The sequence below is a fragment of the Cynocephalus volans genome, chromosome 5 (assembly GCF_027409185.1).
Source record: "Cynocephalus volans isolate mCynVol1 chromosome 5, mCynVol1.pri, whole genome shotgun sequence".
In the NCBI taxonomy this organism is placed as follows: Eukaryota; Metazoa; Chordata; class Mammalia; order Dermoptera; family Cynocephalidae; genus Cynocephalus; species Cynocephalus volans.
This window is the reverse complement of record NC_084464.1, coordinates 6,707,197-6,720,850: the sequence shown is the minus strand read 5'-3', so window position 1 is coordinate 6,720,850 and position 13,654 is coordinate 6,707,197. Positions and strand designations below refer to the sequence as shown.

The window sequence follows — 13,654 nt, the reverse complement described above, 5'->3', positions numbered from 1 at the left end:
ATATTCTTCTTGTCTTTTTTATATCAAGTATTTACATATTTCATGTTCATTGGGGAATATTCTTAATAACCAGGTGTTTCTGCTTGGCCACGTATCCTCCGGAGAGACCCCTGACTTGCTGCTTCCTTGCCCAGCCTGATGACATGAGAGCTGTTTTCAAGGCTTGACCTTGGAAAAAAGGGGCCAAAGTGTAAATATTTTTCCTCTGAAGCCTCCAGGGGAATTTTAATTTGAATGGCTCACACGGACGAGGCATCCTCCCCCACCCCTTCCCTATTAGATACAAAACTTCCTTGTCCCCTGATCCTATTCATGTGGGACATAGGACTGTGTTACATATTCAGAACTATCCAGTCTGAGCCTGGTCCAAAGAGCCATATGGGCCCCGCTAGAACCCACTGTCCCCACCAGGAGGAAGAGCAACAGAGGAGGTCAGCGAGAGGTCTGCACCGCCCCCGAACACGTGCAGAAACTATCTGATTGCACCCGTGGCTTTCATTAGGTTAACACACTGAGCACACTGAGCCAAAAGGTGAAACTGATTTCTGCCAGGCTTCCAGGGCCGGGGGCTGCCCGAGCAGAATGGGCTTTGTGTGAGAGGACCGGGATCCTTCTGGGTTGAACTTTGTGAGAAATTCAATTTGAGTGTGCACCCTTTTCACCTCTGAGGCAAGCCTGAGGCCACCTGAATCAAAACCAAATGGATTCTCAGGCCTAAAGACAACAAATAGCAGTTTTCCCAAGTAATATTTTCAAAAAATTGGTATGCTATCTATAATAAAATTAATATAATAAATTATAAAAATTATGGCATCTATAATTAAAATATAGCATATATAATAAAAATATTGAAATAATAACTAAATAAGAGTCAGAGATTCATTTCTATTCATTATTTATAAGCAAGTCAAGGTTTATTTCTTTTTTCTTTTATCTTTTGCATCACAATACTTATTCAATTAGGTCACTTATACAGTTTTCTAATAAAATGCATTAATGCTATCAAATATATGAATCTGCTCAGAGAACTGCAGAGAATCAGAACATCATTACATGCATAAGTGTGTCATGTGCTGAGGTAGCGAGAGATAATGGAACTTTGACTGTTCATTTCGTTAATATTTTAAAAGCCCAGAGATGACTGTTCACTAAAGTTACGCATTTGACAGCTTTCCACTATATCAGGTCGTGAAAGTTCTATTAGCAGCACTGCTACTTCTTACAAATGTACAAAATGTGAAATGCCTGCAGACGGTGTGTTTAACTAAGTCAGACAATCTTCATCATGAACAGCCGCACAGAACCCAGCATTTCAGCAGGAAAGCGGAAAGTCGTCCAGGCAGAGCGCGGCTGGGCCGAGGTGAACGCAGCCCCCGGGGCAGCGGAGGAGCGTGAGCCGCACGCGGAGGCCGAGCAGGAGCCTCCCGAGGCCGGCGGTGGCAGCTCGGAGGACCCATGCGGTGACTGGCGCGTGTTCATCCTGAAGCCGATCCAGAAAATGGGTCACCAGAGCCGCTCATGAGCAGCAGACCCGCCTCGTCCCACCGCGACCTGTAGCTGCCGCCTGCCAGCTGGAAAACCTCACTTCACCTTACAGGGTAAGTTTAAGGTTGAAAACAAAACAAACAAACAAAGAAACAAACAAAAAACACCCTTGACCGGCTGACACAGGTAGAGTGCAGAGGCAAATCGACGCAGAGCTCAGCTTTTGAAACCAAGAGCCGCTTTCCTCCTGCTCTTTCACAACTAAGGTCTGAGAGATGAGGCAAGAGATACCTGCTGCTAGATCTTTCTTTCTCTTTCCTCCTTCATTCCTTCCTTCCTTCCTTCCTTCCTTCCTTCCTTCCTTCCTTCCTTCCTTCCTTCCTTCCTTCCTTCCTTCCTTCCTTCCTTCCTTCCTTCCTTCCTTCCTTCCTTCCTTTTCTTTCTTTTCTTTCCTCTCTCTCTTTCAACCCCCTTTTCTTTTCTTTCTTTCTTTCTTTCTCTCTTTTCTCTCTCTCCTCTCCTCTCATTCTCTCTCTCCGTCTTTCTTCTGGAAAAAAGTCTCATTACAAAACTTTAAGAAAATAAAGAAATAAAACTTGGGAGGAGTCTATAGTTCTTCACATAAAATGAACCTCAGGTATCCTGTGGAAAACAACATTGCTTTCAAAAAATACTCTCAGTCTTCTGGCAAGAGGGACAGGATAATATTTTACAGATGATTTGCAAGTGGCCTTGGGCACTTCACTTACTTGGTAACTATAGGAGAATTAAGTGGTAAAGGATTTATCGCACACTGCATTGCGACCCAAATCTAACAGTATTCTACACACAGCCATAAGTGGAGGAACTGTCACCGCGGCCAGTAGCATTTGTTCCCAGATGCAGGAATTAGGGTGTGGAAGGTGGGGCTGTGCTCTTCCAGCCTTGCACAGGGTGGGAAGAAGAGCTTCCACACTGGGCTCGTCTGCCAGCCTGTTCAACAGCCTGAAACAGTTCCAGCTCTAGGTTGACTCTTAAAGTTGCTAATTATCACCCACTTATTCATCATTGTTGAATATTTACTTTTCAAATAATAAAATGTTCTTATGAAGAAAATTTAGTAAGAAAGATGAAAAAAACACCCATTATCAAAACCCCATTTGTCATTATATTTTAGCTGTCGGGTCCTAGAAGGCTATAAAGTACATAAACACACTGTTTCAAAAGTGAAGCTTGAAGCAATGAAATTTAATATTTTTTCCTTGAAGGCCCTGTATCTATGAAGGCTCAAGTTTATCAGCATAAGGCTTACTAAGGTTATGCACTATATTCAGAGATGGAAGGTGCTGCTTAATGGAAAGTACTGCAAACTACTAGACACTCCTCTGATTCATTCACTCCTTCAGCAGATATTTATTGATTACCTACTATGTGTCATGCTCTTGTAGACCCTTGAGATACTCCTATACCAATGAAATGGGTATAATCATATTTGGGGGGGCATAGGTTAGTAGTACACTGGTAACAAAATTCTGGCATATCATTCTCATTTTCTCAGATTTGAACAATTTCATGTATTATTTAATTGTTACAAAGGCAAGGTTTCTTATGTCAGGTTAAGTCTTGTAAAGGAGCTAATATTAAATTATGTTTTTCTTAATGTAAATTTTTATATATGATATGTTTGGTTAGGAGATCTAAAACTACTCTACCCAGAGTGTTCACCAGAAATGTAATGGTGGCTAATACATCTCCTGAAATATAAAAAGCAAAATAAAACAAAAACCCACTCCTTTTATTTAAAAGCTTTATTTTCATATATTGTAATCAGTGCTACATTTCATCTTATCCTTTCGTAGGACTGATATTGGAAGTGAGTAGAAAATAAAATGCCAATTTTTTTCATAAACTTTTTTTATTAATGTCTTTAAAAGCAAGGCTATAAGCTACCACTTATTTTTCACTGTAGACTTTGTATGGGTTCTTTGACTTTACCTGGTGATAACTTCAGGATTGTCCTTTAAGATTAGCTTCCATCTACCCTCAAATTACTGGAAAAAATAAAAATGAAAAAGGACATCTCACCAATGCCCTAGGCATAAAATTCCTCACGATGGATTTATGAATATATTCATTGGAGAAACTAATAATATCTAATAATATGTAACTCTATAATAGGGCACTTTTCAATTTCTAAAGGGCACGTTGTCTCTTTTTATCTTCGCAACGATCCTGCAAAGTAACTATCACTGTGTTGTCTTTGACTCAGATCCCAGACCACAGAGCCTGCAATTGCAACGTGTCAGATACTTACTTCAGTGAACATATTTCCTGGGCTTGTAGCATTCTTCTCTTTTTTACACACTCTTGCCCCAATTATTTCAAAAGTTGGAATTATGGGAGTGTTTTATTTTAATCTTTACTTATTAATGTATAACCTGAATTAAGAAAGCTCACATCCCACTCTTAAATGCAAAGTACAATCAGATACTTTGGAAAATAAAAAGCAAAATGTATTATTTCTAGTGCAAGCTCAACTTTAAAAATAGTTGGGAAGAGAAGTGGGTGGGAAAACAGAGTTAACAGCTCAGGAAATCGGTTTATAAAAGTAGGATAGGTGACACATTCCGCTAAAAATGAACACTGTAAAAGTGCTTCCCACAACTTAATCTGGTTTCACCTGTGATTCTGTCAGTGAAACAGAAGTCACAAAGTCAAATTCTCAAAACCATATTATTCACAGGGAAAAAGGCAACTCTCTTGATGATTTTAAAGTTAGTGCTAGTCACATAAGTAGTTAATACTGTACTTCTTAAGGTAAACTAACAGAAATAATAAAATTGAAGACTGTTGGGAGATTATCCTGTTCTCTCTCATAAGTCTACTAAAAACCATTGCTGCATCTTCTTAGAATAATAACTTTTTATTCTGCTTTACTATTTGTCTTTTCTCTTAGATTCTAAGATTTCCCACTAAAATCTTCATAAGTAAACTCAATAATTTGGTGGTGGGGGCGTGTCAGATTCTTACCAAACAAAGGACAAATTTAACAAACAAAAAAAGAAGAAGAGAGAGAGGGAGAAGAAAAAAAATCAAAGCAAATAACCCTTAATTGGTCTGATGAAGAGCCATCGAAATTCTTTTCAATTTATTTATTCACCAAAGTATATCATATTTTTGTCTTCTAAATAACTGCTACTAAAATATTTTAACACATTCGTATAAAATATGTGAAGATTTTACTGAATATAAAAACCATAAAAGACTCTGAAACTTGTAACTTTACATTTTTCATATGAATTAATCCTTAAGCCATTGGTTATCCACGCTATCTTTCATGTCACAAGTCCTACTTCTGGTGTCCTTTATCTAGGAATGAGGTGCGTGTTGGTTTGCAGGAATCATGAGTTACGTTTTTGAAGGTCAGTTTGTCTTAGCCAGAAACTGACTGCTCGGAAACCAAGTAACAGTGTCGTTGGCTATTCCCCATCATTTTCAGAGAAATTGAATTTTAGGTGAAATATCCAGTGCAAGCAATATGGAAGGTAAAATGACTTCACAGGAAAAAAATCTAAGGATATTATGCTTGAAACACACAAATTTTAAAAAAATATGGAGTGTGAGACAGATTTCTAACTCAATTTCCTGATATTAAGTCATTCATTATATATGGATGTATTCACAAAATAATGTGGAAATATTTATATGTTTTTAAAGAATTTCATGTTTTAAAGAAAGTGTTTTTTTAAACAAAATTAACAATTATAAACTGCAGGAGGAAGTGTTAGTAAGTTACATAGTTCACTTTCACTTGGAAATTTATGGGGTAATATATAAATTATTTTTATGGAGATTAGGAGCTTTTCTCATATCATTTCTTATAGCATTTGATTAAGACACTTTGGGAAACTCAAGCAAGTGACTAAGCAATAATATTGCACTTAATAGAAGCGTAAATACAATCTAAATATTTTATAAGCAGGCAAAAGGGCGGAAGGCCACATGGAACGAAGAACTGGTGTGGTCCTGGCGTGAGACAAGAACCAGGAGCTGAACTCAAAGGAGAAGAAGAGAAGAAAGAAGACGAAAAGGAGCAGGAGAAAGAGGAAGATCCACACACTTTTGCTGAGATCGATGACAGTGAATATGACATGACACTGGCCAACATGAGTATGAAGAAGAAAAGTGGAAGTTGGTCTTTCATTATAAACAGACCTCCTGCCCCGACACCCCGACCCACAAGTATCCCTCGAAAGAGGAAACCACACCTTACATAGCTCAAGATAATGTTGTGTTGTTGTTGTTGTTTGTTTGTGGAATTTTTTTGTCCTTTTGTGTATCAGAGGGGAGTGGGTATAAGGTGTTGTGATTAGTGCTCTAAAACTCCAAAGATTAAAAGTATCTTTTCAAGTCACAGTTGAGACTTGAATTTTACAAACATAATGAATAAAGAAAACAAGAATGATGGCTTGGGTTCTGGCTTCTAATTCTCCATTAAGAAGGATAATTTCGATAAGTCATCCAAGGAACATGGAATCATGGCACATATGGAGAAATTCTGTTTGATATTTCCTCCATAATTACAAGAATTCTACATAAGTCTACAATAACAAAATGGAAATTGGAACAATTAAGGTTATGAAGGCAGGGAATAAGCTTTAATTAGAAATTCTCTGATTTTCTATCACAGTGATCTCTAGAATATTCTATCTCTTTGACAAGGCTGCTAAATCCCAATAAATATTTTTAAAAGGGAGAAAATAGATACACCTTGATACAAGAATTTAGTTACATTCTAGAAATTTTTGAAGAGGTAAATTATCTTCTATACTCCTGAAGAGCTAGAGCTGGGTCTGGAGCTCACAGACCCCTCAAGCCCGTTGTCCAGACTAGGTCACAAACCCTTCCCATGCCAGGCTGGGTCAGCAGACCCCTCACATGCAGGTCTATGAGCTAGGTAACCGGCAAACAGGTCCTCAGAAGCCACAGGCTGGAAAGCATGGCAGCTTGGTGCAGCGGCCAACCAAGGCAGTAAACTCCAGCCAAGGTGGCGGTGATGTGCCTGCATGCTAACTCCACCCCCCCACACACAATTTGTTTACTGAACCACCTCCAACTGGCCAGGAGGCAAAGGGAACCTGATTAAATTATTCTGTTTTCCCAATTTAGGGAGATTCTCAGGACCACAAATATTGATGCCCATGTTATATTGTTCCACTTTTGGGGACTTATCTTACCATTTTTCTGTTGTCAGTCATATTCTTATTTTCCAAGATCTCTTTTTTGTTCTTTGTTCTTTTTATAGCATTTTCTTCTCTTTTGGAGGTGGAAAAGAAGTGTAATGCAGTATCTGTGTTACTTTGTTTTTGCTTAATTTTGTTTTGATTTAGGTTTGTAAATTTGTTTTGATTTTTATTTTTCTTCTGCTCTCATTGTCTCTTCTTTCTGTATTTGTTGTTTGTTTGTTCTGTCTATATTGCTTGACACTTCCATTGAATATGGCTATTCTCAGCTATGCTTTCATGTTTAAGAACGAAGCACCAAAAATGTGAACAGAACCTCTACTTGTTAGCTTGTCTACTGCATTCTACGTAATAGGGAGGTAACCACCCTTTTCATGGAATGACCCCAGAAAGTAATTTATGCAGCTCTGTTCTCCTATACTTTTCAATTTTTCTAGAATAAAATCTAACTAACTTTAGTCTGCACTTACACTCGTATATCTAGTTGCCAGCACAGTGAGATTACAGTGTGTGGAGAAGACTGGGACATTTCTTCACTCAGAATGTTCAATTTAACTTGCTCTACCTGTTTTCAGTTCAGTGCCACCCACTGTGCCTCATCGCCCACTGTGCCTCATCGCCCACGTTCAGAACAACTTCAGTTCAATTTCTGTAATGAATAACCTCCCATCGTGTATGATTTCCCCATTTCACAGTGTTGGAGAAGGAATTTAGGGCTGTGATTGCTTTAGACTTTCAACCAATCCTCATCTTTAAATAAGTGAATTGGGATGGTTTTCCTCCTTGTTCATTTATTTATTAATTACATAAAGATTTATTGAGTGCCAATGATAGTCTGTGTATTAATTTTGCAAATTCTGTACATCGCAATGGTGTAATTTGTTCCATACATATATGCACTCATAGGATTTTAGGGAATCTTAGAAATCTTGAGTTTCTAAGAAATTGTAAAGGTTATTTAACTCACCTACCAAGCCAGTCCCACTTCAATATTTATAAGGCATCTTTCTAATTCACTTATGAAATCTAATTTATTCTCATGATGTTTGTATTACATAAAGACAGGAACCAGCATAATAATGTTTATTTGTTTTTGCAATTAAGTAAAACAGGTGTAGTTATTTGCCCCACAACCTAAATCAGTAGTAAAATCCCCTTTCATTTCTTCTTCTTTTTCTCTTTCACTGGGATATATTTGCCTGCCTCTTTCCTTTAGGCAATTGATTGTAGATCATTCTGTTCCCATATTAGGAAGAGATTGCCTCATCAGCTACTTCTTTCTTGATGTTATTTGTATTTCACAGGATTAAAGTCTTTCCTCACATCTTTCTTCTTTTTCTTTTTTTCCCCTTAGCTCAGGCATATCTGTTAAGTGGAATTGCCACCATTTCCCAGAAAGCCATCCATTTAATTAAAAGAACATTAATTGTTCCCAGTTCTTGCCAGAGCACAGAAGTGGCAGCAGAATGTTGAAACATCCAGGGTGTGTTAACACACCGAAAAGAGAAGGATGTGGAATAGGGGATGGAAGAAGAATACAGGATGCAGAACTTCAAAGTACTATTTTAAAATCTCAAGAAAGCACTGTACTAGAAAAGGGACTAGGAAAAGGAAAACCAGGGAGATACAAGAAAACCGTGCTGGCTTTGTAGAAAGATCTCTACTCAGATTCAACCAGTGTTACCAAAACAAGTAAATTTATATATCTCAGATTCAATTTCCTCATTGTAAATTAGGGATAAAAATAATATCTACTTCCAAGGTTGTTACAATCTTTAAATGAAATAAAATTAGCAAATACCTGCACAATAGTTGGTATGTAGTATACATTCGATACATTATAATTAAAAGCAATTCTACTTTGTCTTTGTTCAGTTCTGGACAGAGGATGACTTTGATAAACTAACGTTAAATTACAGAAAAAGTGTTGGTGTGTTTCTCGGATTCTGGAGGAGTCAGAAGTTAAGGAAGATAATAGAGCTGGAGTGGGTGGGGAGGAAGACCCTGTCCTCTAGCGGGATAGCTTGGCTTTGTCCACTCCTTGTAACCATTATTATTCGGTAACTTTCATGATAATTTCAGATTTATGTAATAATCCTGTCGGCAGTAATAGCCTCATTTTAGAGAAAAAGAAACTGACGTTCAATGAGTTTCAGTGTCTTGCTCGAGGTGATAAAACTAGGAGGAGGAAAAAGTGGGATTTGGATGCAGATTAATCTGGTTTTGTGCTTGTGCACATGGCACCACAGATGTCCTCCACCAATACATTTATTTCTGAATTATTTACTAATATTTATGTTTTCCTTCTGACACATAATATCCATGAAGGGAGAGACCAGCCTCATCCGCTTTTGCCCATTATCGTATCTCTGTTGCCAAGCTCAGTGCTGAATTTATAGTGAAAAATAATGAACGCCGGAAGACTGTTAGCTAAATAAATGAATGACAGAAATAACGAGACCCACTCCAATGTGTCCAGAGTAGAAGGCTTCGGAAACACTCGGAGGATGACCGGAGGAATGTCCATCTACAGTCACTAAACTTTCCCTGCTTTAAACCACCCTATGTTCAAAGCACTGATAATTGAAGGGAAGAGCCCACATAGAATAGGACAAAGCTCTAAGATGTTCACGTATAGCTCGTCATTTTAGCTGCTTTCATAAAACATGACATATGAGAGAGAAGCTCTATTTCCACCATCGTCATCATCCCCCACACAGAAATATTACTTATAAATGCAGAACCGAATCCTTGCTGGCTCATTTTTTTTTAAGATTTATGTTTCTGATTTTTTTATTCCATTGCTGTTGTACTAAACCTAATCTTAAATTAACAACCACAACAAGAATAATTCACTTTTCTTAAAAAGATATTGAAGTTTGCCTATTTTCAGATATCATATTCTCTCTACCTTTTTCTCCCTGTAATACTGAAAAAGATCGGGTTCGCTAAGTTTCAAGAATACAGAGGAATTAACATGGATTTACAGTCTTCTTTAGTGACAGAATTCTTGATTTAAGACAAATCAAGGAAAGAAAATGAGCACTTGGCATGGTGTAGATAGATTGGTAGTACAACTATATCCATAAATCATGCAAAGAGATGAATGCCTATTGGGGAAATTTTTTCAATATCAGTGGACAATTTTCCATTTCTTCCTCACACAATTAATAGAACAGAGATCCTTCTTCAGAATCTACATGGCTGATTTGGGATAAAATATGATTTCCCTTTCAATTTTCAATTGCTACTGAGTTGCCCTTGGCATTTTGCAATGCAACAAAGTTTTATATGACCTTTTTGAGAGCTACTCAGATACTGGGACCCCAAAATGTCAAGTACAGCTCAGTTGCTGTCAGAAATTTTCCACTTGCAATTCACTTGTACTTGAAATTGATCACATACAATGCAATTGAAATGCAAAAAGAAAAAAGAAAAAAGGACCTTGTAGAAACTCTTAGGAAAATTAACCCATATCACTGCAAATGTGACAAGGTAGAATGGTTTCTGTCCTAATTAATTATGAAATATGGTCAAGTGGATTAAAGTAGGCAAAGTAGGTCTTAGATCAAGTGCCTGGGGTCCTGTCTCTGGCTAGTGACCTTGTCCAAACCATTTAGCTTCAGGACATGGATATATATCATAAGTGTTCTTAGAACAGTGACATATTTATCATTCTGTCTGTAAGCCTAGTGTTCCTGTCTTTCTCCTGTGACCCTCTGCCTCGTTCCTTCTTCTGATAGGGTGCTGGTGCAGCTCTGCAAAGGAGTGATCATTCTGCCTTGCGCTCATGCTGTCCATTGAAGGGGAGCACGTCTGCTTGTGTGACCCACATGTCTTGATTTACTCTTTCTGTCCTTCTCACAGCAGAACATCATGATCTCCTGGCTCCTTCACAGAGACACTGAGTAAAACCTGAGAAGGGAGTTGCAGAACATCTGTTAGAGTGTTGGCATAATAATGACGAACTTTTCCATTCCCATCTTCCAGGATTCATTCCTTTATATTAGTGAAGTGAGAAGGAGGCAGTAATCAACTGTGGTGTGAAGTGACAGTAAAGGGTTTGTTTTATGCAAGAAAATGAATACAAATATTATCAAGCACTTAGACTTTCACTGAACAGCAGTGTGAATTCTGGTCTTTTTCCCCTCAAGATATAGTGCTCCTAAGCTCTCTGTTAAATACATCTCTACTAAGAAGTTTAATTGACCCACAGCAGTAGTTCTTAACTGGTGGTGGTTTGCCTCCCAGAAGACATTTGGCAATGTGTGAATACATTTTGATTGTCACAACTAGGACAGTACTAGTAGCATCAAGTAGGTAGAAGCCAGGAATGCTGCTAAACATCCCGCAGTGCATAAGCTAGCCCCCACAACAAGGAAATATCCAGTCTAAAATGTCCATGGTGCCACTGTTGAGAAACTCTGACCTAGATTATTTTCAAGTCAGAGTAATCATTTGAATACTTTAGAGAACAATCATTTAAAGATAAAATCATAGTTTTATCAAACAGCTATCCACAGACTCTTTTTTCTCACTTTAGATTTCCTGAATTCACAATATTTTCCCTGAAGACTTTTAATGTGTGCATCCTTTTAACTCTAAATAAGTAGCAGTTAGAGAAAAACAAGGTGCTTCCTGGTGTTGGCACACTGACAGGAGCATCCCCTAAGGGACTGGCAGCCTGGTGTAGTGAAATTCATGAAGACTGTAAAGCTGGATGCAACTGAATTTGACTTATGGCTTTGCCAGTGATAGTTTGTGCAAGTTGCATAACCTTGCTTCATTTGTCTTTGTTTTTGTTTTTTATTTTCTGTTTTTAAAGAAATGGTAATAACTGCTTCACAGGGTTTTCACATGAGAACTAAAGCTACATATGTACGGTGGCCGGTGCAGAGTAGTATGCAGGAAATGGTAGTCACTGTGATGGCTGATATTCTGCAGACACAGACGGGAGGGCAGACCTGCCGTGGCCCTCTCCCCTTTAGTATGCCTTTTGCTTCTTCCCTTTTACATGGGTTTTGTATGGTAATACATCATCTTGCATGACTTTCCCGAAGTATTTATTAACTACCTCTATTGAACACTATCTAGAACAAATGGGCACAGGCCTGTCCTTTTGGAATTTTCAATCTGCATTTCTATAGTTTGAGACTTATTAGCAGAACTAGTATTTAATATTTGTTCAAAGTGAGCACAACCAGATAGTTCATCTGAAGTTCAGAGGAGAAAACTGTTTAGAGTGTCGAGTGTTATCACCCTGTGAAATATAACAAAATGCAAATCATGATCCACTGTTGCTTCTCAGGATAGCAACATTTCCTGGTATGGGGGTTGGGGGTTAAGGCAAAAGAGAAGGCCGGAGAAGTTACTTTTTGGTAATCACTGAGCATGAACCAAAAGGTGAACTCATCATAATTTCCACAGTCGTCTAGTGACTTCCTTCCTACCCAAACCACTTTTCTTTGAAACGAAAGGAAAATTCCTTGGGATGCTACTCAGTATCTACACTTACATCATTTCACTGAATACAAATGGGCAAAAAGAGAAGTGGAGTAATAAACCCAAAAGAAGTCTTATGGGAAGAGATTAACCCCCAGTCCAGTGCTATGCAAGCAATAGATGTTCAATACATGCTGCCTGCCTGGTAACCAGAGGGAGGAAGACCTGCCTACCCACTGATTAGTAGAGGTTTTGCCAATAAACTCATTGCAATGGCCTCAAGCTACAATTACATAGAATTCCACAAAGCAACTGTTCTCTCTCAGAATGTCCCAACTTCCTGGACATTTCTAAAATAGAAATATTCTTATTTGCAACAAGAAGAATAAATGTGCAAATAAAAATAGTTTGTGTTCTACTTTAGTAAAAATTCAGTTCCTTATAAGTAGAAAAAATAATTTATAGTGAGATCTCCTGGTTTGGGAGAGGATTTTTATGGGAGCACTTCTATCAGACAAAGTTTCTGCTATAAATTGGAAAGAAAATTAATGTTTTCTCCTTAAGAAACTAAAGCATTCATTGAAATCTCCATTGATTCAAATTTCTGTGCCATTTTCTTTTATGCAGCTATGTGCTTTCCAACTTTCCATCTCTGCCAATCTCGAGAGTAAGCTTTGGTAACCATGTCAGTGACCTCATGTGTGCTAGCTGACGATTTACAGATTCTTCCTAAAAATATAATGCCACCACTCCCAGCCACATGTGTCTGCCATTCAGTAAACTACTTTCAGGTGAAAGACTTTCATGTTATGTGGCTGATGTGACTGTTTATTGTGTCTGCACTACCTTGAATGCATCTGTTCAACTGTGGTGGCCTGATTCTGATAAATTTGTTCAAATTAATAACCTGTAACTATTGCTAGCACAATGAAATGGTGGTTTTAAGGTGACTGGAGAGCTCAGTCTTTCTTAGTTAATTTGCAAAGAGGCCACATCTTAATTTGACCTTCAGATTAGTCAGCATTACTACTTATAGGGTTAGAACATTCTGTCCTCTGCATGTACCAGCTAGACAAAGGGATTGTGTACACTGTTTTCTTTTACCTCATTCTGCCTTTCTGTGATTAGCTTTTATATGGTGCATATTGGAGGAACAAGGTAGGCAGAATACAGTTACAAGGACTGAATTATGACCCTTGCTCTTCCTGACTATTTCTCATTTCTGTCCTCTTTCATCAGTAGGCGGTATAATGACACATTTGACCTTTACTTAAATGAATACACCAAAAATAGAGGATAGTCTGGCAACTGTGACTATGCCTTATGTACCTTACTGTCCTCAGAACCCAGCACAGCACTTAACTATGTAGTTAGCAACCTATTGAAAGGTTGTTGAATGAATAATAAACATACTGTTTCCACTCTACATAGTATCGTTCTCTGAAAGTTCAGAACACAATACAGATCCGTGTATTTTATTTTATATCAAATCTCTAGTTTCAAGA

General features: G+C 38.0%; 1 pseudogene; it reads left to right on the top strand.

Annotated features, from left to right (window-relative positions):
- The window catches only part of LOC134378217 (B-cell scaffold protein with ankyrin repeats-like), a 64,190-nt pseudogene that overhangs the window by 22,424 nt on the left and 28,112 nt on the right, over nt 1-13,654 (top strand).